This window comes from Ranitomeya variabilis, chromosome 8 (genome assembly GCF_051348905.1).
Source record: "Ranitomeya variabilis isolate aRanVar5 chromosome 8, aRanVar5.hap1, whole genome shotgun sequence".
Taxonomy (NCBI): Eukaryota; Metazoa; Chordata; class Amphibia; order Anura; family Dendrobatidae; genus Ranitomeya; species Ranitomeya variabilis.
The window spans coordinates 158,372,059-158,396,057 of record NC_135239.1 but is presented as its reverse complement, the minus strand read 5'-3'; the positions used below and the strand labels follow the sequence as shown (position 1 = coordinate 158,396,057).

General features: G+C 47.0%; 1 protein-coding gene across 1 annotated transcript in view; it reads left to right on the top strand.

Moving 5' to 3' along the window:
• LOC143788582 (extracellular serine/threonine protein kinase FAM20C-like) overlaps positions 1-23,999 on the top strand; it is a 112,980-nt gene that overhangs the window by 12,644 nt on the left and 76,337 nt on the right. The gene's annotated exons all lie outside the window — the stretch shown is intronic.

Here is a 23,999-nt window from a genome sequence, read left to right as displayed (position 1 = left end):
CGATGACGTCGCGGTCACGTCGCAGTCACGTGACCGCGACGTCATCAAAGGTCCTGCACACACCATCTATAGGAACGGACGCCGCTGAGGAGATCGGCTGTCTGCAGAAGGTGAGTATAACCAATTTTTAAATTTTTTTTATTATTTTTAACATTCTATCTTTTACTATTGATGCTGCATAGGCTGCATCTATAGTAAAAAGTTGGTCACACTTGTCAAACACTATGTTTGACAAGTGTGACCAACCTGTCAATCAGTTTTACTGAAAACTTTAGCATTCTGCAAGCTACTTACGCTTGCAAAATGCTAAAAAAAACGCAAAAAAAAACGGGAAAAAAAACACAAAAAGAAACATGCGGATTTCTTGCAGAAAATTTCCGGTTTTCTTCAGGAAATTTCTGCAAGAAATCCTGACGTGTGCACATACCCTTAGGCCCCTTTCACACATCAGTTTTTTGCCGTCAGTCACAATCCGTTGGCTCGACGGATCGACGGATCCATCACAGATTGTAACAAACTGATGCGACGGATCCATTTTTTGGACAGATCCGACTAGCAGATCTGGCTAATTGGATCGGAACATGCTCAGCTAAAAAAAAACAAATCCGTCGCTGGATTCCGTCACTTGACGGATCCGGCACCATAGGCTTCCATTCTAGCAAACGCCAGTCGGCGATGGATCCATCGCTGTCCGTTTTTTCAACATACACAAAAAATGTTAGGCACCTTTCACACATCAGTTTTTTGCTATCAGTCGCAATCTGTCAAATTTTGAAAAAAACGGATCCAGCGACTGATGCCGCCGGATCCGTTTTTTTCTCATAGACTTGTATTAGCGATGGATTGCAACAGATGGCCTCACATTTCATCCGTCAATAGTCAGATTCATCAAAAATTGTTTGTCCGGCAGCCGGAGACAATGGACAAAGTAATGTTTTTTTGTCTCCGTCAAAAAAACGGACAGCGACGGATCCATCGCCATCCGTCGTTTGCTAGAATGGAAGCCTATGCTCCAATTTATTTAGCCAGCCCCCCAGTCGGATCTGTCTCATCAGTTTTTCACAATGTGCGATGGATCCGTCAATCCGTCGAGCCAATGGATTGTGACTGACGGCAAAAAGCTGATGTGTGAAAAGGGCCTTACTTTGTCCGTTGTCTCCGGCCACCGGACAAACCAATTTTGATGGATCCGGCGAATGACGGATGAAGTGTGAGGCCATCCGTCGCAATCCGTCGATAATACGTCTAATAAGTCTATGAGAAAAAAATGGAGTCAACGGCATCAGTCACCGGATCCGTTTTTTTCAAAATTCGACAGATTGCTACTGATGGCAAAAAACTGATGTGTGGAAGGGACCTTATGGTGCAATAGCTGAACAGAACTGTCACTCTTCCCTTCTTCTGCAAAACGAGCAACAAACAGACTTCCACCAACAGTGGTGTAACTAGAGTCCCATGGGCCCCGATGCAAAATTTCAACCTTAGTCCCACCACCATGTAGGTCAGATACAGGGGGGTGGGAAAGTATTTAGTCAGCCACCAATTGTGCAAGTTCTCCCACTTGAAAAGATGAGAGAGGCCTGTAATTAACATCATAGGTAGACCACAACTATGAGAGTCAAAATGAGAAAACAAATCTAGAAAATCTCCCTGTCTGATTTGGCAAGATTTATTTTGCACATTAGGTGGAAAATAAGTAATTGATCATTAACAAAAGTTCATCTCAATATTTTGTTACATATCCTTGTTTGGTAATGACAGAAATCAAACGTTTTCTGTAAGTCTTCCCAAGGTTGGCACACACTCTTGGTGGTATGGTGGCCCATTCCTCCGTGCAGATCTCCTCTAGAGCAGTGATGTTTTGGGCCTGTCACTGGGCAACACGGACTTTCAACTCCCTCCAAAGGTTTTCTATGGGGTTGAGATCTGGAGACTGGCTAGGCCACTTCAGGACCTTCAAATGCTTCTTACGAAGCCACTCCTTCGTTGCCCTGGCGGTGTACTTGGGATCATTATCATGCTGAAAGACCCATCCACGTTTCATCTTCAATGCCCTTGCTGATGGAAGGAGGTTTGCACTCAAAATCTAACAATACATGGCCCCATTCATTCTTTTATGTACACAGATCAGTCGTCCTGGTCCCTTTGCAGAGAAACAGCCCCAAAGCATGATGTTGCCACCCCCATTCTTCACAGTAGGTATGGTGGTCTTTGGATGCAACTCAGCATTCTGTCTCCTCCAAACACGACGAGTTTTACTTCTACCAAACAGTTCTACTTTGGTTTCATCAGACCATATGACATTCTCCCAATACTCTACTGGATAATCCAAATGCTCTCTAGCAAACTTCATACCGGCCCGGACATGTACTGGCTTAAGCAGGGGGACACTTCTGGCACTGCAGGATCTGAGTCCCGGGCGTCGTTGTGTGTTACTGATGGTAGCCTTTGTTACGGTGGTCCCAGCTCTATGCAGGTCATTCGCTAGGTCTATCCATGTGATTCTGGGATTTTTGCTCACTGTTCTTGTGATCAATTTGACCCCAAGGGGTGAGATCTTGCATGGAACCCCAGATCGAGGGAGATAATCAGTGGTCTTGTATGTCTTCCATTTTCTTATTATTGCTCCCACAGTTGATTTCATCACACCAAGCTGCTTGCCTGTTGCAGATTCAGTCTTCCCAGGCTGGTGCAGGGCTACAATTTTGTTTCTCTTTGGTCTTCACCATAGTGGAGTTTGGAGTGTGACTGTTTGAGGGTGTGCACAGGTGTCTTTTATACTGATAACAAGTTCAGACAGGTGCCATTACTACAGGTAATGAGTGGAGGACAGAGGAGCCTCTTAAAGAAGAAGTTACAGGTCTGTGAGAGCCAGAAATCTTGTTTTTTTTTAGGTGACCAAATACTTATTTTCCACCATAATTTGCAAAATAAATCTTGCCAAATCAGATAAGGTGATTTTCTGGATTTGTTTTCTCATTTTGACTCTCATAGTTGTGGTCTACCTATGATGTCAATTACAGGCCTCTCTCATTTTAAGTGGGAGAACTTGCACAATTGGTGGCTGACTTAATACTTTTTCCCCACTGTATATGGACCCTTGTATATTGGCCTTTGTAGCATTCTAGATCCTAAAATACATACGTGTTCACCATCCATGTAATAATGTCACCATCCAGGCACCTTCCTGTAATAATGTCCCCAGTCCTGGCCCCTTCTTGTGATAATGCCCCCTGTTCTGGTGCCTTTCTTTAATAATGTCCACCATCGTGTTATAATGTCCCTCATCTTAGGCCCCTTCCTGGTATAATGCCTCCCATCCTGTGCTCATTTCTATTGTAATGTCTCCTGTCCTGTTCCTGTTATAATGTCCACCTTCCCGGTAGTATGTCCCCCATCATGGACCCCTTCGTGGTATCATTTACTCTATCCTGAGCTCCTTCCAGTAATAATGTCCCACATCCTGGGCCCTTTCCTGGAATAATGTCCCCCATCCTCTCCCCTTCCTGTAACAATGTCCCCCATCCTGGTATAATGTTCCCCATCATGGGCTCCTTCCTGGTATAATGTTCCCATCCTATAACCATGTCCCCATTCTTGGCCCCTTGCTGGTATAATGTCTCCTATCCTGTGCCCCTTCCTGGGCCACTTACTTATATAATGACCCCCATACTGGTATAATGAACCCCATATTGGGTTGTTCCTGGTCTAATGTCCTCCATCCTGATATAATGATCCCTATCCTACACCTCGTTTTTGTGTAATTTCCTCCATATTTAGCCCTTTCATGGTATAATGTGCCTAGTTCTGGGCCTCTTCCTTGTATAATGTCCCCCTTCCTATTATGATTTCCCCCATTATGGGACCCTTCCTGATGCAATGTCCCCCATGCTGAGCCCCTTCCAGTAATAATGTCCCATGACCTGGGCCCCTTCCTGATATAATGTTCTCCATCCTAGCCCCTTCCTGTAACACTGTCCCCCATCCTGGGCCCCATGCTACAATAATGTTTCACATGCTATAACAACATCCACCAACCTGGGCCACTTCTTGGTATAATAACCCCCATCCTGGTATAATTACCTCAACCTGGGCCCCATCTTTGTGTAATTTCCTCCATCCTTGGACTCTTCCTGGTATAATGACACCCATCATGGGCCCCATCCTGGTATAATGTCCATTCTGAACACACGCTTTACCAACACATTTAAAAAAAATAAATGATTCCTCTTGCCTTTGTCCACTCCCACGACATGTGGCGTCCTCTTCTATAGCCTACAGCTGATTTTGGTGTTCCAACCACGAGCAGCGCATAACATGTGTGATATTATGTCGCAAGATATATGCAGCCTATCAGCGCTGGCTTCACTCTACTCTCCTATGGATGTAGTTGACATCTTGAGGAATTAAGAGCTGTGACTGCTCTCTCACTTCTTCAGAATGTCTTGATTTGTCTGAAGAAGAGGAGAGTGAAGCCAGTGCTTATAGGCTGCAGTGATTACTAGTGATTAGCGAATATACTCGTTACTTGAGATTTCCCGATCATGCTCGGGGGTCCTCCGAGTATTTTTTGTGGGTGTGGCTAGGGGTGTGTTGGGGTTAGGTTTGTGGTTAGGGTTATGGTTAGGGTTGGGATTAGGCTACGTTCACATTTGCGCCTTTGGGCGCAGCGTCGCCGACTAAACGCATGCAAAACTCAGGTTTTTTTTACGCATGCGTTCACCGCATGCGTCGGAAAATGCTGCGTTTTTTTGCAAAAAACTTGCGTTTTTGCAAAAAAACGCAGCGTTTTCTGACGCATGCGTTGGCCTAAAGTGATGTCATTCTTTACACAATTGCACAAAATAAAGCCCCAATTAGTGTCTAGACACTAGATAAAGACCACCAATGGCTAGAAGAGGGTGGGTGTAATGGAATTTGTGTATATATACCCTGGCAGAGATGAATTCCTCACATTTTGCTGTGGTGCATCATGATGGAGCGTCCCATGGAGAGTATCTACATGAATATGGAGTTGGATTTTGCCTTGGCTAATGCTTATACTATTGCCTATTACGAGCAAAGGAAAAGAGAAAAACGGAGGAGTCTTCGGCGCTTTTGGCTACACCCTATAGTTGAAGTCCGGGAGAGCCGTGGAGCCTACCATTGTTTGTTTGGCGAGCTAAATGACAATCTGGAAAAATATTTTGAATATACCAGGATGTCTCAAGACAGCTTCCGCTATCTGCTGTGTCTTGTGGAAGGAGCCATTACCAGGCAGGACACACAACCCCGGAGATCAATTTCTGCAGAGGAACGGCTGCTGGTGACTCTACGGTACGTAATTTAGCTATTTGAACGACTGTCATATGTTCTGCCATTTTTTTTTTTTGTTATTGTTTGGTAAATTTATTTTTTTTAATTAAAATGTACTTTAATTAAATTTCTTTATTTTTCTGCTTGGCAGTTTCCTGGCTACCGGAGAGACCTTAAGATCCCTGCATTTCCAATTTAGGATTGGAGTCTCCACACTTTCTGGAATTGTTGCCGACACATGCCGCGCTTTGTGGGACAATCTCCGGGATGAATTTTTACCAACCCCAACAACTGAATTATGGGAAGCCAACGCCCCAAAATTTGATCAACTGTGTTCTTTCCCTAACTGTATTGGAGCTGTAGATGGGAAGCACATTAGGATTACAAAGCCTGCAAGAACTGGATCTCTGTTCTTTAATTATAAAAAATACTTTTCCACCGTGCTCATGGCAATTACATAGTTACATAGTTACATAGTTACATAGTTAGTAAGGCCGAAAAAAGACATTTGTCCATCCAGTTCAGCCTATATTCCATCATAATAAATCCCCAGATCTACGTCCTTCTACAGAACCTAATAATTGTATGATACAATATTGTTCTGCTCCAGGAAGACATCCAGGCCTCTCTTGAACCCCTCAACTGAGTTCGCCATCACCACCTCCTCAGGCAAGCAATTCCAGATTCTCACTGCCCTAACAGTAAAGAATCCTCTTCTATTCTGGTGGAAAATCCTTCTCTCCTCCAGACGCAAAGAATGCCCCCTTGTGCCCGTCACCTTCCTTGGTATAAACAGATCCTCAGCGAGATATTTGTATTGTCCCCTTATATACTGATACATGGTTATTAGATCGCCCCTCAGTCGTCTTTTTTCTAGACTAAATAATCCTAATTTTGCTAATCTATCTGGGTATTGTAGTTCTCCCATCCCCTTTATTAATTTTGTTGCCCTCCTTTGTACTCTCTCTAGTTCCATTATATCCTTCCTGAGCACCGGTGCCCAAAACTGGACACAGTACTCCATGTGCGGTCTAACTAGGGATTTGTACAGAGGCAGTATAATGCTCTCATCATGTGTATCCAGACCTCTTTTAATGCACCCCATGATCCTGTTTGCCTTGGCAGCTGCTGCCTGGCACTGGCTGCTCCAGGTAAGTTTATCATTAACTAGGATCCCCAAGTCCTTCTCCATGTCAGATTTACCCAGTGGTTTCCCATTCAGTGTGTAATGGTGACATTGATTCCTTCTTCCCATGTGTATAACCTTACATTTATCATTGTTAAACCTCATCTGCCACCTTTCAGCCCAAGTTTCCAACTTATCCAGATCCATCTGTAGCAGAATACTATCTTCTCTTGTATTAACTGCTTTACATAGTTTTGTATCATCTGCAAATATCAATATTTTACTGTGTAAACCTTCTACCAGATCATTAATGAATATGTTGAAGAGAACAGGTCCCAATACCGACCCCTGTGGTACCCCACTGGTCACAGCGACCCAGTTAGAGACTATACCATTTATAACCACCCTCTGCTTTCTATCACTAAGCCAGTTACTAACCCATTTACACACATTTTCCCCCAGACCAAGCATTCTCATTTTGTGTACCAACCTCTTGTGCGGCACGGTATCAAATGCTTTGGAAAAATCGAGAAATACCACGTCCAATGACTCACCGTGGTCCAGCCTATAGCTTACCTCTTCATAAAAACTGATTAGATTGGTTTGACAGGAGCGATTTCTCATAAACCCATGCTGATATGGAGTTAAACAGTTATTCTCATTGAGATAATCCAGAATAACATCCTTCAGAAACCCTTCAAATATTTTACCAACAGTAGAGGTTAGACTTACTGGCCTATAATTTCCAGGTTCACTTTTAGAGCCCTTTTTGAATATTGGCACCACATTTGCTATGCGCCAGTCCTGCAGAACAGACCCCGTCGCTATAGAGTCCCTAAAAATAAGAAATAATGGTTTATCTATTACATTACTTAGTTCTCTTAGTACTCGTGGGTGTATGCCATCCGGACCCGGAGATTTATCTATTTTAATCTTATTTAGCCGGTTTCGCACCTCTTCTTGGGTTAGATTGGTGACCCTTAATATAGGGTTTTCATTGTTTCTTGGGATTTCACCTAGCATTTCATTTTCCACCGTGAATACCGTGGAGAAGAAGGTGTTTAATATGTTAGCTTTTTCCTCGTCATCTACAACCATTCTTTCCTCACTATTTTTTAAGGGGCCTACATTTTCAGTTTTTATTCTTTTACTATTGATATAGTTGAAGAACAGTTTGGGATTAGTTTTACTCTCCTTAGCAATGTGCTTCTCTGTTTCCTTTTTGGCAGCTTTAGTTAGTTTTTTAGATAAAGTATTTTTCTCCCTATAGTTTTTTAGAGCTTCAATGGTGCCATCCTGCATTAGTAGTGCAAATGCTTTCTTTTTACTGTTAATTGCCTGTCTTACTTCTTTGTTTAGCCACATTGGGTTTTTCCTATTTCTAGTCCTTTTATTCCCACAAGGTATAAACCGCTTACAGTGCCTATTTAGGATGTTCTTAAACATTTTCCATTTTTTATCTGTATTCTTATTTCTGAGGATATTGTCCCAGTCTACCAGATTAAGGACATCTCTAAGCTGGTCAAACCTTGCCTTCCTAAAGTTCAGTGTTTTTGTGACTCTCCGACAAGTCCCCCTAGTGAAAGACAGTTGAAACTGTACAATATTGTGGTCGCTATTTCCTAGATGCCCGACCACCTGCAGATTTGTTATTCTGTCAGGTCTATTAGATAGTATTAGGTCTAAAAGTGCTGCTCCTCTGGTTGGATTCTGCACCAATTGTGAAAGATAATTTTTCTTGGTTATTAGCAGAAACCTGTTGCCTTTATGGGTTTCACAGGTTTCTGTTTCCCAGTTAATATCCGGGTAGTTAAAGTCCCCCATAACCAGGACCTCATTATGGGTTGCAGCTTCATCTATCTGCTTTAGAAGTAGACTTTCCATGATTTCTGTTATATTTGGGGGTTTGTAACAGACCCCCAATGAGAATTTTGTTACCATTTTTCCCTCCATGAATTTCGACCCATATGGACTCGACATCCTCATTCCCTTCGCTAATATCCTCCCTTAAAGTGGACTTTAGACAAGACTTTACCTGCAATTGCAGGTGCGGACTGCAGGTTTCTCGCCGTGGACATTGGAGCGTTTGGCCGTACAAATGACTCGCGGACATTTAAAGAGTCTGATATGGGCCAAAGGTTATATGGGAACAATTTTAATTTCCCCCAGCCACGACCTCTTCCCAACACCAAAGGCCCGGCAATGCCATTTGTTGTGGTTGGGGATGAGGCATTTCAAATGTGTGCCAACCTACTGAAACCCTACTCCAGTCGGGGCTTGGACCACACCAAAAGTATTTTCAATTATAGACTGTCCAGGGCCAGAAGAACTGTGGAGTGCGCCTTTGGCATCCTGGTCTCCAAATGGCGTATTTTAGGATCCGCCATTAATCTGAAAATTGAGACAGTGGATAAGGTGGTGAAGGCTTGTGTGGTTCTCCACAATTGTATTATGGCCAAAGAGAGACTGAACGTGGAACTAGATGAACCCATACCAAACCCATTGCCCGATTACCAACATCATCCTCTGAGGACAACTGTTGAAATTGGGCAGATGAGGGATCGATTTGCTTCCTATTTTGTTTCTAATGTTGGCCGTGTGTCATGGCAAGATGCAATGGTGTAGTGTCTATGTTTTACAGTTATACTTTATTCTGCTTTTAATTGAAAAATAAATTTATTGTGCTTATAATAAAAGAATATAATGACAATAAAAGATTTCAACACTATTGTGTCCATGAAATGTAACCAGTTTAAAGGTGCCTAATGTAATGTTCTTTCAAATTTGTCATCTACCTTGATTTTCAACTGTTGTGTGTTTTGAATAAACTTACTTTATTGTGCCTTAACTTATCAAAACCTGCTCCCCTTTTTTTTTTCAAATGTTGTTGTTAATAAAAAAATGTTTACACTTTTCCAATGTCCATTTTCCTACCAACTGGTCTAAAAGTGTGTACCGCCAAAAATGTACTTAGGTGATCACCAGCTCCCAAATATACTCAGGTGATCCCCAGCTCCCAAATAGACTCAGCCAAACCACCCCACTTATGTTCACATGGCCGTGTGTTCTATAGTTGAGCGAACATGATCTGCTCCCTCCTTGGCAAACTGTAAAGCTTCCCGACTAGTTGCATATGGAACCCGGCTTCATGGAGCGCGCTGGCTGATCAGCATTTTTCACCCGCCGCAGCTGCATGTGCATGTGCATGGCAAGGCCAACAAATAGGCTTGGGTTGTGCATGTGTTGTGCCTGTCACACAGCCTTGGAACATGCGGCTGCGGTGCCCGAAAAATGCAGATCATCAGCCGCACACCAGGAAGCCGGGTCCATATGCAAGTAGTCGGCAAGTGTTATAGCTTGCCAAGGAGGGAGCCGATCTTGTTCGCTCCACTCTAGCGAGTAAAAACTATTGAAGTCAGGATGCTGAAATACGTCCTGATTCAAATAGTGTCGACACTTGGCCACGTGACCATTGCAACCACCTCACCTGAGCCATGACCTTATTGTATCTGTAAAAACTATAAGATGTTATAATCCTCTTTGTGTTTGTAAACACCTCATAGAACAATGAGAGACACCAAAAAAAAGGTGAATAAAAAATTGATAAAATAGTGTCTGACATTGCATATATATGAGGTGTACAAAACACAAGATTTGTGTACACGGCGCACGGTGTGACTTGCCGGAAACTAATTTTGAACAATACAAACAAATAGAGTTTGAAATATAACAGCTTTATTTGGGGACACAAAAAAAAAGGGGGGAAAGATAATTAAGGGGTATCAACTTGGGCAATCAGGGGTGACTGATAGCTACCCGCTTGGGAGTGGGTAGAGGAAGAGGTTGAACCATAGTCCAGAAGGCTGGACGGTAATTCCGACCACCCTGTGTGCGAGGGAGAGGATATTGCCACCTCTGTAGGTGAGGGAGGAGGCAACACCAGTCTGCTTGAGTTTCTTGACTGGCTCTGGCTGCTCCTGCTCCGACTTGAGCCCAGCCGAGACCTTGGTGTGTGTGTTGGAGCAGCCAGAGACGCAGCAGCTGTCCGTGTTGTTTTCTTCCTTTTATTACTTTCTCCCTCTGCGCGTTCCTCTGCTTGACGTGTTCTGGAGGTTGAGGTCCTAGCAGGAGCAGGACTTGTCGGCTGTGTGTGATGGTGTCGGTGGCGGCGTCCCTCGGCACCCGGACCTCTGTAGAGTGGCTGTGCAGCAGGAGTCGGAGTCATGCTAGCCAGCGATGGTACTACGGGCATTGTAGTCACTGACTGCATGATCCGAGCCTGCTGCAGAGCACTCACGTAGGCGTTGTTGCAGGCCTGCATCACCGAAATCTGGAGTTCTGGTGTAAGATGTTCCACCATGCCCTTAGCAAAGGCACTAAAAAAATGTTTCGCCGGCCTCATCAGCTCGGATTCCATTGTTTCAAGGCGCCGGTCGATAGTGGACAGAGCAGTGTCCATCCTATCTCCCAGCGCCTTGAAACAATTTTGAAAAACCGTGCCCAAATGAAAATATTCAGGCATTAGCGGCCTGTCCGAGGCCCGCTGACGCTGGCGGGAATACCCAAAAGAAGTTGCGACAGAGGCTTCGGCCAGAGGAACACCAGATGGACCGGCTGCCGGTTCTCCAGAAAGTGGTGCAAGCCTGCTCTCGCTGTGGGATGGCTGTGATGGGTCCGATGGTGATTCATGAAGGACCGCTCCAGATGGCCAAACAGGTTCGAGGGTGCTGCTGTGTGTTCTGTGAAAAGATAAGGGAAACATTAGTATTCAAAAAATAACATTTCACATACGCCAACTCCTGTGTAATATAATAAAGTTAACATTACATCACACACTATAAAATAATTGAACATATAATTGTAAGGGTCACTTCCGTCTGTCAGTCTGTCTGTCCTTAACTCATCATTCGCTGATTGTTCTCGCCAGCTGCCTGTCATGGCTGACGCGACCAATCAGCGACGGGCACAGTCCAGAATAAAATGAGCGCTCCTCCCCGCAGTCAATGCCTGTCGCCCGCATACTCACCACTATCATCGCTATAAACACACGGCCAGCTTAACGCAAACCGTTGTCGCCGCAAAACCTTGGTGTCACCAACTATTTACTATTGACGCTGCCTATGCCGCATCAATATTAAACAATTTAAAGTTACAAATTTGATTAAAAAAATATACCCTGCTATACTTGCCCTCCGTTGGCGTTTGCGACGACCGCCATATTTTACGCTGATCGCAGGACCTGCCATGACGTCACGGTGATGTGACCAAGACGTAATCACAGGTCCTGCGATCAGACCAACCCTGGCTGGGACCGGAACCTGTCGTGGACTACAAGGACTCTGTCACGCCCTACAGACGGGTCTATCGGGTGGACCCTCTGGACCGCAAATACAGCGGTTGCTGATACCAGGAAGGGAGAGCCAGACCAAGAAAGCAGGTTAAAAGCTTTATTGTAAAGTAATACAAATACTAGGGGAGACTCCCCAAAGGAGGGCCACAGGACCACAACACCAGGGTGCCTCTACGGAGTCCAAGGCTTGGAGTGACCCCTATACAGGGATTTCCCCTTGACCACCAATAAAGGGTCCGATGAAGCAGACACCTGTGTTAAACTGACCTAGGAGGCTGGGGAGAAATGAACTGAAAAGACAGGGCAGAACGTGGAACTAGGAAGCAGGCTGAAGACTGCAGGGAACCGTCCAGGATCCAGGACACAGGATGCCGAGAAGGCCAGACTCGATCCTAGGGGAAAAAGGAACATAGAGTAAGGCAGGCAAACTGGATTGGTAAGCATAGCAGGACAAGACCTGGAGCAGCAACTTCAGGATAATAGAAGTTGCCCAGGCGGAGTCCAGGAGTGACTGAGATCCTTTTATCCCTCCAGCCTGCAGGTGATAGGCCGGGAGGAGGGGCAGTGAGTAGGAACGGGCTGGCCGTTTAAGAAGCCAGAGAGCTGGCCTGCCCGCCCCCTATGCACTCCCTAGGAGAGGGAGAGGAACGAGGAAGTGCAGCAGACATGGGAGCAAGGACCCGGGCAGCATGTCTGCAGGGATGGGCCCCGGAGCGCCGGCGGATGACCGGAGCGTGACCCTGCTGGCTCAGGACAGAACCGGAGGAGGTAAGGACAGGCGGGGAAGAGAAAGTAGGTGCCCCGGACCGCGAGGTGGTGACAGTACCCCCCCCCCTCCAGGCCCCCCCGGGCGGCGACTGGCAAGGAACCGACGTAGGAGACGAGGAGCATGGATGTTGCCCTCCGGTTCCCAGGACCTCTCCTCAGGACCAAACCCCTTCCAGTCGACTAGGTACCATGTGGCACGCCCTCTCTTCTTCACGTCCAGAATGGCACTGACCTCATACTCGTCATTGGCCGATATAGGAGGAGGACGCTCTCCCGGATCCTGGGAGAAGCGGTTGAGGATCACAGGCTTGAGGAGGGAACGGTGGAAAGAATTATGTATTCGCAGAGAAGGAGGCAGTCGTAGCTGATAGCACACATCGTTGAGTCTCCGGGACACCTCGAACGGTCCGATGTACCGAGGTCCGAGCTTGAAGGAGGGCACCTTAAGGCGGACGTACTTGGCTGATAACCATACCTTGTCACCTGGTTGAAACATCTGGGCATCAAGTCTTCTCTTGTCGGCATGGTCCTTCATACGCTGGGATGCTTTCTCAAGAGCTACACGAGTCTTGTTCCAGATGTCGGCGAAGTCACGAGCCACGGCCTCTGCTGCAGGATTGGTAGTAGCGATGTCCAAGGGGGTCGGGATCCTCGGGTGCTGCCCATATACAATAAAGAATGGAGTGTTACGTGAAGACTCACCAACATGATTATTGTACGAGAACTCCGCCCAAGGCAGTAGGGACGTCCAGTTGTCGTGGTGTGCGTTGACAAAGTGCCGTAGATAACCTGCCAACACCTGGTTTACCCGTTCCACCTGTCCGTTAGTCTGTGGATGATAAGCCGAAGAGAAGTCCAAGGTAATATCGAGTTTCCTGCAGAGAGACCGCCAGAATCGGGACACGAATTGAACTCCCCTATCGGAAACAATGTTGGAGGGTAACCCATGCAACCGGAGGATATGTAGAACAAACAACTCGGCCAGCTTGGGTGCCGAAGGAAGACCAGGCAGAGAAACGAAGTGGCCCATCTTGGAAAATCTGTCCACCACGACCCAGATGACAGTATTCCCGGAGGATGCAGGAAGATCCGTGATGAAGTCCATCGCAATGTGTTGCCATGGTTTTGATGGTACAGGCAAGGGCAAGAGTTGACCGGCGGGAAGCCGTTTGGGGGTCTTGTTGCAGGCACAGGAAGAACAGGCAGAGACGTAGTCTGTCACCTCTTGACGCATCCCAGGCCACCAGTAGTACCGGCCGATCAACTGTAGGGTCTTAGTCAGACCCGCGTGCCCAGCTAGTAAGGAGGAATGTCCCCAGCGGAGGATGCGTTCTCGATTAGGTTCAGGCACCAGCGTCTTCCCTGGGGGTACCTGCGACAGTCGGAGCGGTGCGACCATGATCACCTTGGATGGATCGATGATGGGACGAGGTTCCTCCTCATGATCGTCGGTAAGAAAAGAGCGGGAGAGGGCGTCAGCCTTGACATTCTTATCTGCGGGACGAAAATGAAGACGGTAATCAAACCGAGCAAAGAATAAAGACCAACGGGCCTGGCGAGGATTGAGCCTCTGGGCAGATTGGAGATAGGCCAAGTTCTTGTGGTCAGTGTAGATCACCACCGGGTGCACTGCTCCCTCTAGGAGGTAACGCCACTCCTCCAAGGCCATTTTGATGGCAAGCAACTCACGGTCACCAATGGAGTAATTCCGCTCACAGGGGGAAAAGGCCTTCGAAAAGAAGCCGCAAGAGACCTTACGTCCGGAGGCGGCTCTCTGCGTGAGGACGGCCCCGGCACCTGTGGAGGATGCGTCCACCTCCAGAAAGAACTGCTTCTCAGCGACGGGCCTGTGCAGGGCAGGTGCGGAGGAGAAGGCCCGTTTGAGTGCCTGGAAGGAGCACTCAGCCTCTGGAGCCCATCCATTAGCAGGTGTTCCCTTGCGTGTGAGTGCAGTGAGGGGCTTGACCAGATCCGAGAAGTGCGGGATAAACTGCCGGTAGTAGTTGGCGAATCCCAAGAAGCGCTGGATGGCTTTGATCCCGACCGGCCGAGGCCAGTTCATGATGGCCGACACTTTATCAGGATCCATCTCCAGCCCAGAGTCAGAGACGATGTATCCAAGGAACAGCAGAGAAGACCGCTCGAAGAGGCATTTCTCATACTTGGCGTACAAGCGGTTCTCCCGTAAACGAAGGAGAACTCGTCGGACGTCTCTTCTGTGTGTGGGTAGGTCTGGGGAGAAAACCAATATGTCATCTAGGTATACCACAACACATACGTACAGCAAGTCACGGAAGACGTCGTTCACGAACTCCTGGAAAACGGCTGGTGCATTGCACAGTCCGAAGGGCATCACCCGGTATTCAAAGTGACCATCACGGGTGTTGAAGGCGGTTTTCCACTCGTCACCGGCCCGGATGCGGACAAGGTTGTAAGCCCCTCGCAGGTCCAGCTTGGTGAACAATCGGGCTCCCCGGAGCCGATCGAAGAGTTCAGGAATAAGAGGCAGAGGGTATTTATTCTTTACCGTGATGGCGTTTAATCCACGGTAGTCAATGCAAGGACGCAAAGATCCGTCCTTCTTTTTCACGTAGAAGAACCCGGCTCCGACAGGGGATGTGGACCTCTGGATGAATCCCCGGGCCAAGCTGTCTGTGACGTATTCAGACATCGCCTGAGTCTCAGCAGGGGACAGTGGGTAGATTCGTCCTGTAGGAAAAGAGGCACCTGGAACCAAATCGATGGGACAATCATAAGGCCTGTGCAGGGGCAAGACCTCTGCTTCTCGTTTATCGAAGACGTCCGCATATGCCCAGTAGGCCTCCGGAAGTCCAGGCAAGGACGTAGGTGAGGGAGGCAAACGGATAGGCCGGACGGACAGCAGGCAATGGCTATGGCAGGCCGAACCCCAACGCTGGATCTCCCCACTTCGCCAGTCTATGACTGGCTCATGCATACGCAGCCATGGCAGACCGAGCAAGAAAGGTGGGGAGAGAGTGGGTAGCACGAGAAAGGCAATCCTCTCTGTATGGAGAGCTCCGATCTGAATCTCCACCTCACTGGTAATGCCCTCAACGGAGTCTTGTAGGGGTCTCCCATCAACGGAGGTGATGGTGCGGGGATGCTGCAGGGGGTGTATAGGGATGCCGAGGCGGAGAGCCATGTCTCGCTGAATAAAGTTACCTGCAGATCCCGAGTCCAAATACGCCAACTCTGAGAACCGCCTGTCACCAATTTTCACCTGTATGGAAACAGTTAATGGTAGAGAGGTATCACTCTCACCTAGGATGGCCTCTCTTACCTGTCCTAGGTGGAGGAGTTTTCCGGTCTTCTGGGACATTGCCGGCGGAAGTGGTTGGAGCCACCACAATAGAGACACAACCTCCGGGCGACTCTCTCCTCACGCTCCCGGGGACTCAGCCGGAGACGATCCACCTCCATGGGTTCGGGTGCTTCGGCAGACGAGGCGTTACCTGGTAACAGGGGCCTCTGAAAAGAGGGAGCCAATCGAGGTGGTCTTCTCTCCTGGGCTCTCTCCTTGGTGCGTTCTTGTAGGCGGCGGTCCATCCGGACGGCAAGGGAGATGTATTCGTCCAGGGTATCGGGGAGGTCTCGTACGGCAAGCTCGTCCTTCAGGCGACTGGATAACCCTCTCCGGAAGACACCGATCAGGGGCTCGTCAGACCAGCGAAGCTCCGAAGCCAAAGTGCGAAACTGTATGGCGTATTGGCCAACCGAGAGAGTACCTTGCTGTAAGCTGAACAACTCCTCCGTGGCCGAAGCCACTCGACCTGGCTCATCAAAGATCTTCCGGAAGGTGTCCAAGAAGGACCACAGATCAGATACAATGGGGTCCTCTCTCTCCAGTAGTGGGTTGAACCAGACCAAGGCCTCGCCCTCCAGGTGTGATGCCAGAAAGGCCACTTTCGCCACATCCGTAGGGTATTGATGAGGGAGAAGCCTGAAATGCAGCTGACATTGGTTGATGAAACCCCTGCACATTTTTGGATTCCCAGAGTACCTGGTGGGTTTGCAGAGACGAGGGGAAGAGAAGACGCCTCCTACGGCAACGGGATCCAACACGGGTGCAGTAACCGGGGCAGGAGGAGACCGCTGTAGATTCGAGAGCCGCTCGTCCACAGACGTCATGTACTCCAGCATCTGGGTCTGTATCCGTCCTTGTTGATCCAGCTCTTGATGTAGATCTGCAAGATGAGAGGAGTAAGATGCATCCACCCCCTGAGGGGAACCTAGACGGGCCTCAAGGGTCCGCATGAACACAACAACCTGTTCCTGGCTCTGGCGGAGACTAGCAAGCTCCCTCTGAGCATCGAACCTGGCATCAGCGGGGTCCATGGCCTGGGCAAAATCTGTCACGCCCTACAGACGGGTCTATCGGGTGGACCCTCTGGACCGCAAATACAGCGGTTGCTGATACCAGGAAGGGAGAGCCAGACCAAGAAAGCAGGTTAAAAGCTTTATTGTAAAGTAATACAAATACTAGGGGAGACTCCCCAAAGGAGGGCCACAGGACCACAACACCAGGGTGCCTCTACGGAGTCCAAGGCTTGGAGTGACCCCTATACAGGGATTTCCCCTTGACCACCAATAGAGGGTCCGATGAAGCAGACACCTGTGTTAAACCGACCTAGGAGGCTGGGGAGAAATGAACTGAAAAGACAGGGCAGAACGTGGAACTAGGAAGCAGGCTGAAGACTGCAGGGAACCGTCCAGGATCCAGGACACAGGATGCCGAGAAGGCCAGACTCGATCCTAGGGGAAAAAGGAACACAGAGTAAGGCAGGCAAACTGGATTGGTAAGCATAGCAGGACAAGACCTGGAGCAGCAACTTCAGGATAATAGAAGTTGCCCAGGCGGAGTCCAGGAGTGACTGAGATCCTTTTATCCCTCCAGCCTGCAGGTGATAGGCCGGGAGGAGGGGCAGTGAGTAGGAACGGGCTGTGTTGTGAATTTGGATTCTGGGCTCCCCCGGTGGCCGCTTGTGGAATTGGACTTGTCATCCTCTTTCCTGTTTCACCTGATTCCATCAGTAGTGGGTGTCGCTATTTAAGCTCATTTCTCTGGTGGTTTCTTGCCGGTCAACAATGTTATCTGATGCCTCTCAGTGCTTGTTCCTGCTTCTAGACTACTACTAGATAAGTTGGACTTTTGTCCATGTTTTGTTTTGCCTATTTGTTCCAGTTCACAGCTGAAGTTTTGTTACTGTGTCTGGAAAGCTCTCGTTGATCAGGGATTGCTACTCTGGCGTTATGAGTTAATGCCAGAGTTTAAGGTAGTCTCTGGATGGTGTTTTGTTAGTGTTTTTCTGCTGACCATGAAAGTATACTATCTGTCTTCTGCTATCTAGTAAGCGGACCTCAAATTTGCTAAGACTATTTTCCTGCTGCGTTTGTTGTTTCATCTGAACTCACCGTCATTATATGTGGGGGGCTACTGTCTTCTTTGGAATATTTCTCTAGAGGTGAGCCAGGTCTTATATTTCCCTCTGCTAGCTATTTAGGTCTTAGGCCAGAGCTGGGCATCTAGCGATAAATAGGAAATGCTACCTGGCTATTTCTAGTTGCGCGGCAGGCTTAGTTCATGGTCAGTATAGTTCCATCTTCCGAGAGCTTGTCCCTCTATAGGCTTGCTATGATCTCTGCCTGCAGAGATCATGACAGCTGATTATCTTACTGATTGTACTTTGATGATAACCTACTTTAAAGCTGGTAACAAACATTAGAAAGCTTGTTCAGGTCATGTTTTTCCTCAACGCATCCGTTAACATGCAAACTTGTCCAGAAAACGCAGGTTATGGACAATTTGAAGTTGTCCCAGGAGAAGACTCAGCGTTTTGCCAACCGTCATCGTCGTGTTGGTTCTCGGCTTTGTGTTGGAGATTTAGTGTGGTTGTCTTCTCGTTTTGTCCCTATGAGGGTCTCTTCTCCTAAGTTTAAACCTCGGTTCATCGGCCCATAAAGTGTTAAAGACCCAGGTTGAGAAAGGAGAGTTATAAGAAGTCTGCTGAAATTTTTTTTTTTTTTTCCTCCAGTCTGCCTTGCTGCAGTCTTTTCTCTCTCTCTCCTCCTAATCTCTGTATGCTCTGTGTGCACCTGACAATAATGGATCTCCAGAGTGTAACTGCGGGTTTGAATAATCTCATCACGAAAGTACAAAATTTACAAGATTTTGTGGTACATGCTCCGGTATCTGAGCCGAGAATTCCTTTGCCGGAGTTCTTCACAGGGAATAGAGCTAGCTTCCAGAATTTCCGAAATAATTGTAAGCTTTATTTGTCCCTGAAGTCTCGTTCAGCTGGAGACCCTGCTCAGCAGGTTAGGATTGTGATTTCCTTGCTCAGGGGTGACCCTCAAGATTGGGCCTTCTCATTGCCAGCAGGGGATCCTGCGTTACGCGATGTGGATGCGTTTTTTCTGGCCTTGGGCTTGCTTTATGAGGAACCTCATTTGGAACTTCAGGCAGAAAAAACTTTGATGGCACTATCTCAGGGGCAAGACGAAGCTGAAGTTTTCTGCCAAAAATTCCGTAAATGGTCTGTGCTTACTCAGTGGAATGAGTGCGCCTTGGCGGCAACTTTCAGAGAAGGTCTCTCTGATGCCGTTAAGGATGTTATGGTGGGGTTCCCTTTGCCTGCAGGTCTGAATGAGTCCATGACAATGGCTATTCAGATTGATAGGCGTCTGCGGGAGCGCAAACCGGTGCACCATCTGGCGGTGTCTATGGAAAAGACGCCAGAAAGTATGCAGTGTGATAGAATTCTGTCCAGGAGCGAGCGACAGAATTTTAGACGGAAGAATGGATTGTGTTTCTATTGTGGGGATTCTACTCATGTTATATCAGCATGCTCTAGGCGTACAAAGAAGCTTGATAAGTCTGTTTCCATTAGCACCATTCAGTCTAAGTTTATTTTGTCTGTAACCCTGATTTGCTCTTTGTCATCCATTGCCACGGACGCCTATGTTGACTCTGGCGCCGCTCTGAGTCTTATGGATTGGTCCTTTGCCAATCGTTGTGGTTTTGATTTAGAGCCTTTGGAGACTCTTATTCCTCTGAAGGGGATTGACTCCACCCCATTGGCTAATAATAAACCACAATACTGGACACAAGTAACCATGCGTATCAATCCGGATCACCAGGAGATTATTCGTTTCCTGGTGCTGTATAATTTACATGACGATTTGGTACTGGGATTGCCATGGTTGCAGTCTCACAACCCAGTCTTGGACTGGAGAGCAATGTCTGTGTTGAGCTGGGGATGTAAGGGTATTCATGGGGACGTACCTTTGGTTTCTATTTCGTGCCTTCCATAGGGCTCATCCTGGTCGCCCTGGTGGATCTGGTGAGGGTTCGGTGCCCCCTCCTTGAGGGGGGGGTACTGTTGTGAATTTGGATTCTGGGCTCCCCCGGTGGCCGCTTGTGGAATTGGACTTGTCATCCTCTTTCCTGTTTCACCTGATTCCATCAGTAGTGGGTGTCGCTATTTAAGCTCATTTCTCTGGTGGTTTCTTGCCGGTCAACAATGTTATCTGATGCCTCTCAGTGCTTGTTCCTGCTTCTAGACTACTACTAGATAAGTTGGACTTTTGTCCATGTTTTGTTTTGCCTATTTGTTCCAGTTCACAGCTGAAGTTTTGTTACTGTGTCTGGAAAGCTCTCGTTGATCAGGGATTGCTACTCTGGCGTTATGAGTTAATGCCAGAGTTTAAGGTAGTCTCTGGATGGTGTTTTGTTAGTGTTTTTCTGCTGACCATGAAAGTATACTATCTGTCTTCTGCTATCTAGTAAGCGGACCTCAAATTTGCTAAGACTATTTTCCTGCTGCGTTTGTTGTTTCATCTGAACTCACCGTCATTATATGTGGGGGGCTACTGTCTTCTTTGGAATATTTCTCTAGAGGTGAGCCAGGTCTTATATTTCCCTCTGCTAGCTATTTAGGTCTTAGGCCAGAGCTGGGCATCTAGCGATAAATAGGAAATGCTACCTGGCTATTTCTAGTTGCGCGGCAGGCTTAGTTCATGGTCAGTATAGTTCCATCTTCCGAGAGCTTGTCCCTCTATAGGCTTGCTATGATCTCTGCCTGCAGAGATCATGACAGGGCTGGCCGTTTAAGAAGCCAGAGAGCTGGCCTGCCCGCCCCCTATGCACTCCCTAGGAGAGGGAGAGGAACGAGGAAGTGCAGCAGACATGGGAGCAAGGACCCGGGCAGCATGTCTGCAGGGATGGGCCCCGGAGCGCCGGCGGATGACCGGAGCGTGACCCTGCTGGCTCAGGACAGAACCGGAGGAGGTAAGGACAGGCGGGGAAGAGAAAGTAGGTGCCCCGGACCACGAGGTGGTGACAGACTCACGCGGTAAATTATTTTATATTTTTAAAAAACTGTGACAAAGCTGGATGGGCAATATACCATGCCACTCGGAAAAATTTTTCGTGGCTGGCCAATATACTATGTGGCTCTGCGCTGTATACTACATCACTTGAAAAAATGTCATGTGTGGCTTGGCAATATTCAACGTGACTCTGCTTTATACTACGACACTGGGCAATATACTAGTTGGCTGCCCAATATACTACGTGGCTGGGCAATATACTATGTGGCTGGGCAATATACTACGTGGACATGCATATTGTGCAATACCCGATGCGTTGCACTAGGTACACCAATAATTAAATACTTACGATCGGCGGCCAAGGACCGGTCTCAGGAACTGGAGCAACCTTGTGTACTTGTAGGTTGACGACCTTGCCACAGCAACACCACTTCGAGCCTGTTCCTCCTCCTTCCGCAGGCCCCGATTGAAACGGTCCTTCATGGAACGCCATCTTGTCTTCAATTTTTGGACTGTGAATGGAAACAACAAAAAGGTTAGAGATTGTACATTTCCAAATGATAACACAACCGTGTGCGATGCAACAAAGTTGAAGGAGTTGATCACATCACACACGGTTGTGTTATCCTGGCCGGATGGGTCTGAGCGGAGTTTCAGAAATACTTACCAAATTTTGATTTGTCCGATGCGGAAGCGCTCTCAAAGCCATCCCACAGCGATTTTGCCACCTCAGCCCACATCCGCCTCAACATCACCTGGTCCGCGTGCCGGGGGTCACGGCTGTCCCACAATGGGCCACGCTCCTGTATACTGGCGACGAGTAGATCAATGTTTATACTCTCATCGCGGTCCCGTTGTGAAACCTAGAATAATATAAAAATATTAATGTTTTCAAGCTTAATAAAAATTGCCAACAACCACCACCACCACCCACCACCCCCCGAAAAAAAAAAATTAATAAAAATAAAAAAACATTCCTTTTGTTTGGAAAAATACTTACTCGCCGTGTTGCCACCACAGCTTGGCCCCGAGGTCGCTGCTCCTGCTAGGTAGCTTCCTCCTCACTTGAAGAAGCCTGTTAAAAATGTGTAAAAAAAAAATTAGTGCCAAGTCTACAAATGACACCGAATAGTAAGCAACTGTAGATAATTTACTCACTGAACTCCCCTGCGCCTTGTGGCTTGATGAGTCTGTCGCCATGGTTTTACCAAGATAATTCTGCAAGGAAACATTGAAAAAATTATTACATTAAAAGCACAAAACACAGCCACATACAAGAAAATAGCAAAAATACCATGCATAACATTACTACCACAACGGACAGTTCACTCATAGGACAATGCCAACTGAACAAGCGCTGATCAAACCACACCGCCATACATTGAAATAAAAATCAATGGCAGAGACGACACAATGCAGAGTATAGCAAAAGCAGAATAACGTTCCAGAAAAGATAAAAAAACAATTAATCAACAACAGCCCCCTATGTACAAATAAAAAAAAGACACATATACCTTTTTTTGCAAAAAAAAAAAAAAATTTAAAAAGGGCCAAGAAAAGGCAAACAAGTATAAACCGCCATACTTTACAATTAAAAACAACAAGACATGAGCCAAAACAACACCATATGGTGTGGTGTAGTGACCCCTGTGGCAGCTAGGGGGCACTGTGTGTGCTCCTTGGGATATGCATTGAGGCATATCTGTTGTGATAGTGGTAGTAAAACAGTGACTGGCAGTGTTGTGAATGGCCGATATGTGTCGCAGAGGGAGTTTGCGTGGTAAGTCTGATGCAATGTTGTTGTTCTGGGACCTGTAGTCCCTCAAGAGTGTGTATATCTATGGTGTAGTTGTAAGGGAGACTTATTAGGCTAGTTGTGTGAGATGGGCGGGACAAACAAGCCACACAAACGCACTCCCATCTAGGGGAGTGGTTGGTAGCATATAATGTGACTGAGGTTTGGTCACATGGGCTCTGAGTGTGGATCTGAATGGTCTGTGCTGGAAGGTCCTAGAGAGAGCCCCATGTGTTGGGTGTGGCGGCTCCCTGGAGAGCACATGGCAGGGGCTCTGACCTCGCACAGACCAGGCTGTGGAACGGATGGAGATCCGTGTTGTACTGACCGGGGTCAGAGTGAAAGAATGTCTGAAGGATGCCTCTAGTGAAGAGCGGTATCCGAGAACCTGTGCGGCAATGGCAGGTAATGAATGGAGATTCGTGTTGTACTGACCAGGGTCAGAGAAAAGGAAAGATAGAGTGTGAACGTCTGAAGGATGCCTCTGGTGAAGAGAGGTATCCGAGAACCTGTGTGGCACCCACAGGTAACGGATGGAGATCCGTGTGATATGCTAACCGGGGTTAGAAGAGAGAGACATTGTGTCTGGGGCACCTCTGAGGCCAAGAGGTGTCCAGGAACCCGTGAAGGTTGCCAACGGGTAACGGTCTGAAAACCGTGTGTAATGCTGACCGGGGTCAGAGACGAACTGTGGTAAAGTTGAATATGTCCAGATACTGTTCAAGCTGTTACTAACTTCCTGTGGATGTGGTTTATGTTGTGCGAAATAAACCTAAGAAACTGTGTTTTTGATAGAAAACCGTGCCCGAGTGAGTTAATCCCGTGCCAAGCGAGTGTCCCCCAAGACACGTAGTAGGCGCTATGCTACAATGGTTACATATAACCACAGAAATACATCAGAAACAGATAAAGGATAAAAGCCATTCTATATAAAAAAAAATAATAATAATGGCACAGCTGCTGGAAATTATAGAACAACCCAATAACAATTAAATAAACCACCATAAATTGTAATTTGAAAAAAAATAAAAAATAACACACTGGATAAAGAAAAAAAAAAGGGCAAAAAAAACCCCAATACATTATAAACAGCCATACTTTACAATAAAAAAACAAACAAGGCCTGATACAAAAATACGCCATACGGTTACATATAACGCCAGAAATACATCAGAAGCAGATAAAAAAAAAAAAAAAATTCTATAAAAAAAGAAAAATACAATGGCATAGCCGCATGACATTCCAGAACAACTCAATAAAAATTAAATAAAACACCATAAATGTAAACAAAACAAAAAAAAAGGCACACAGGAAAA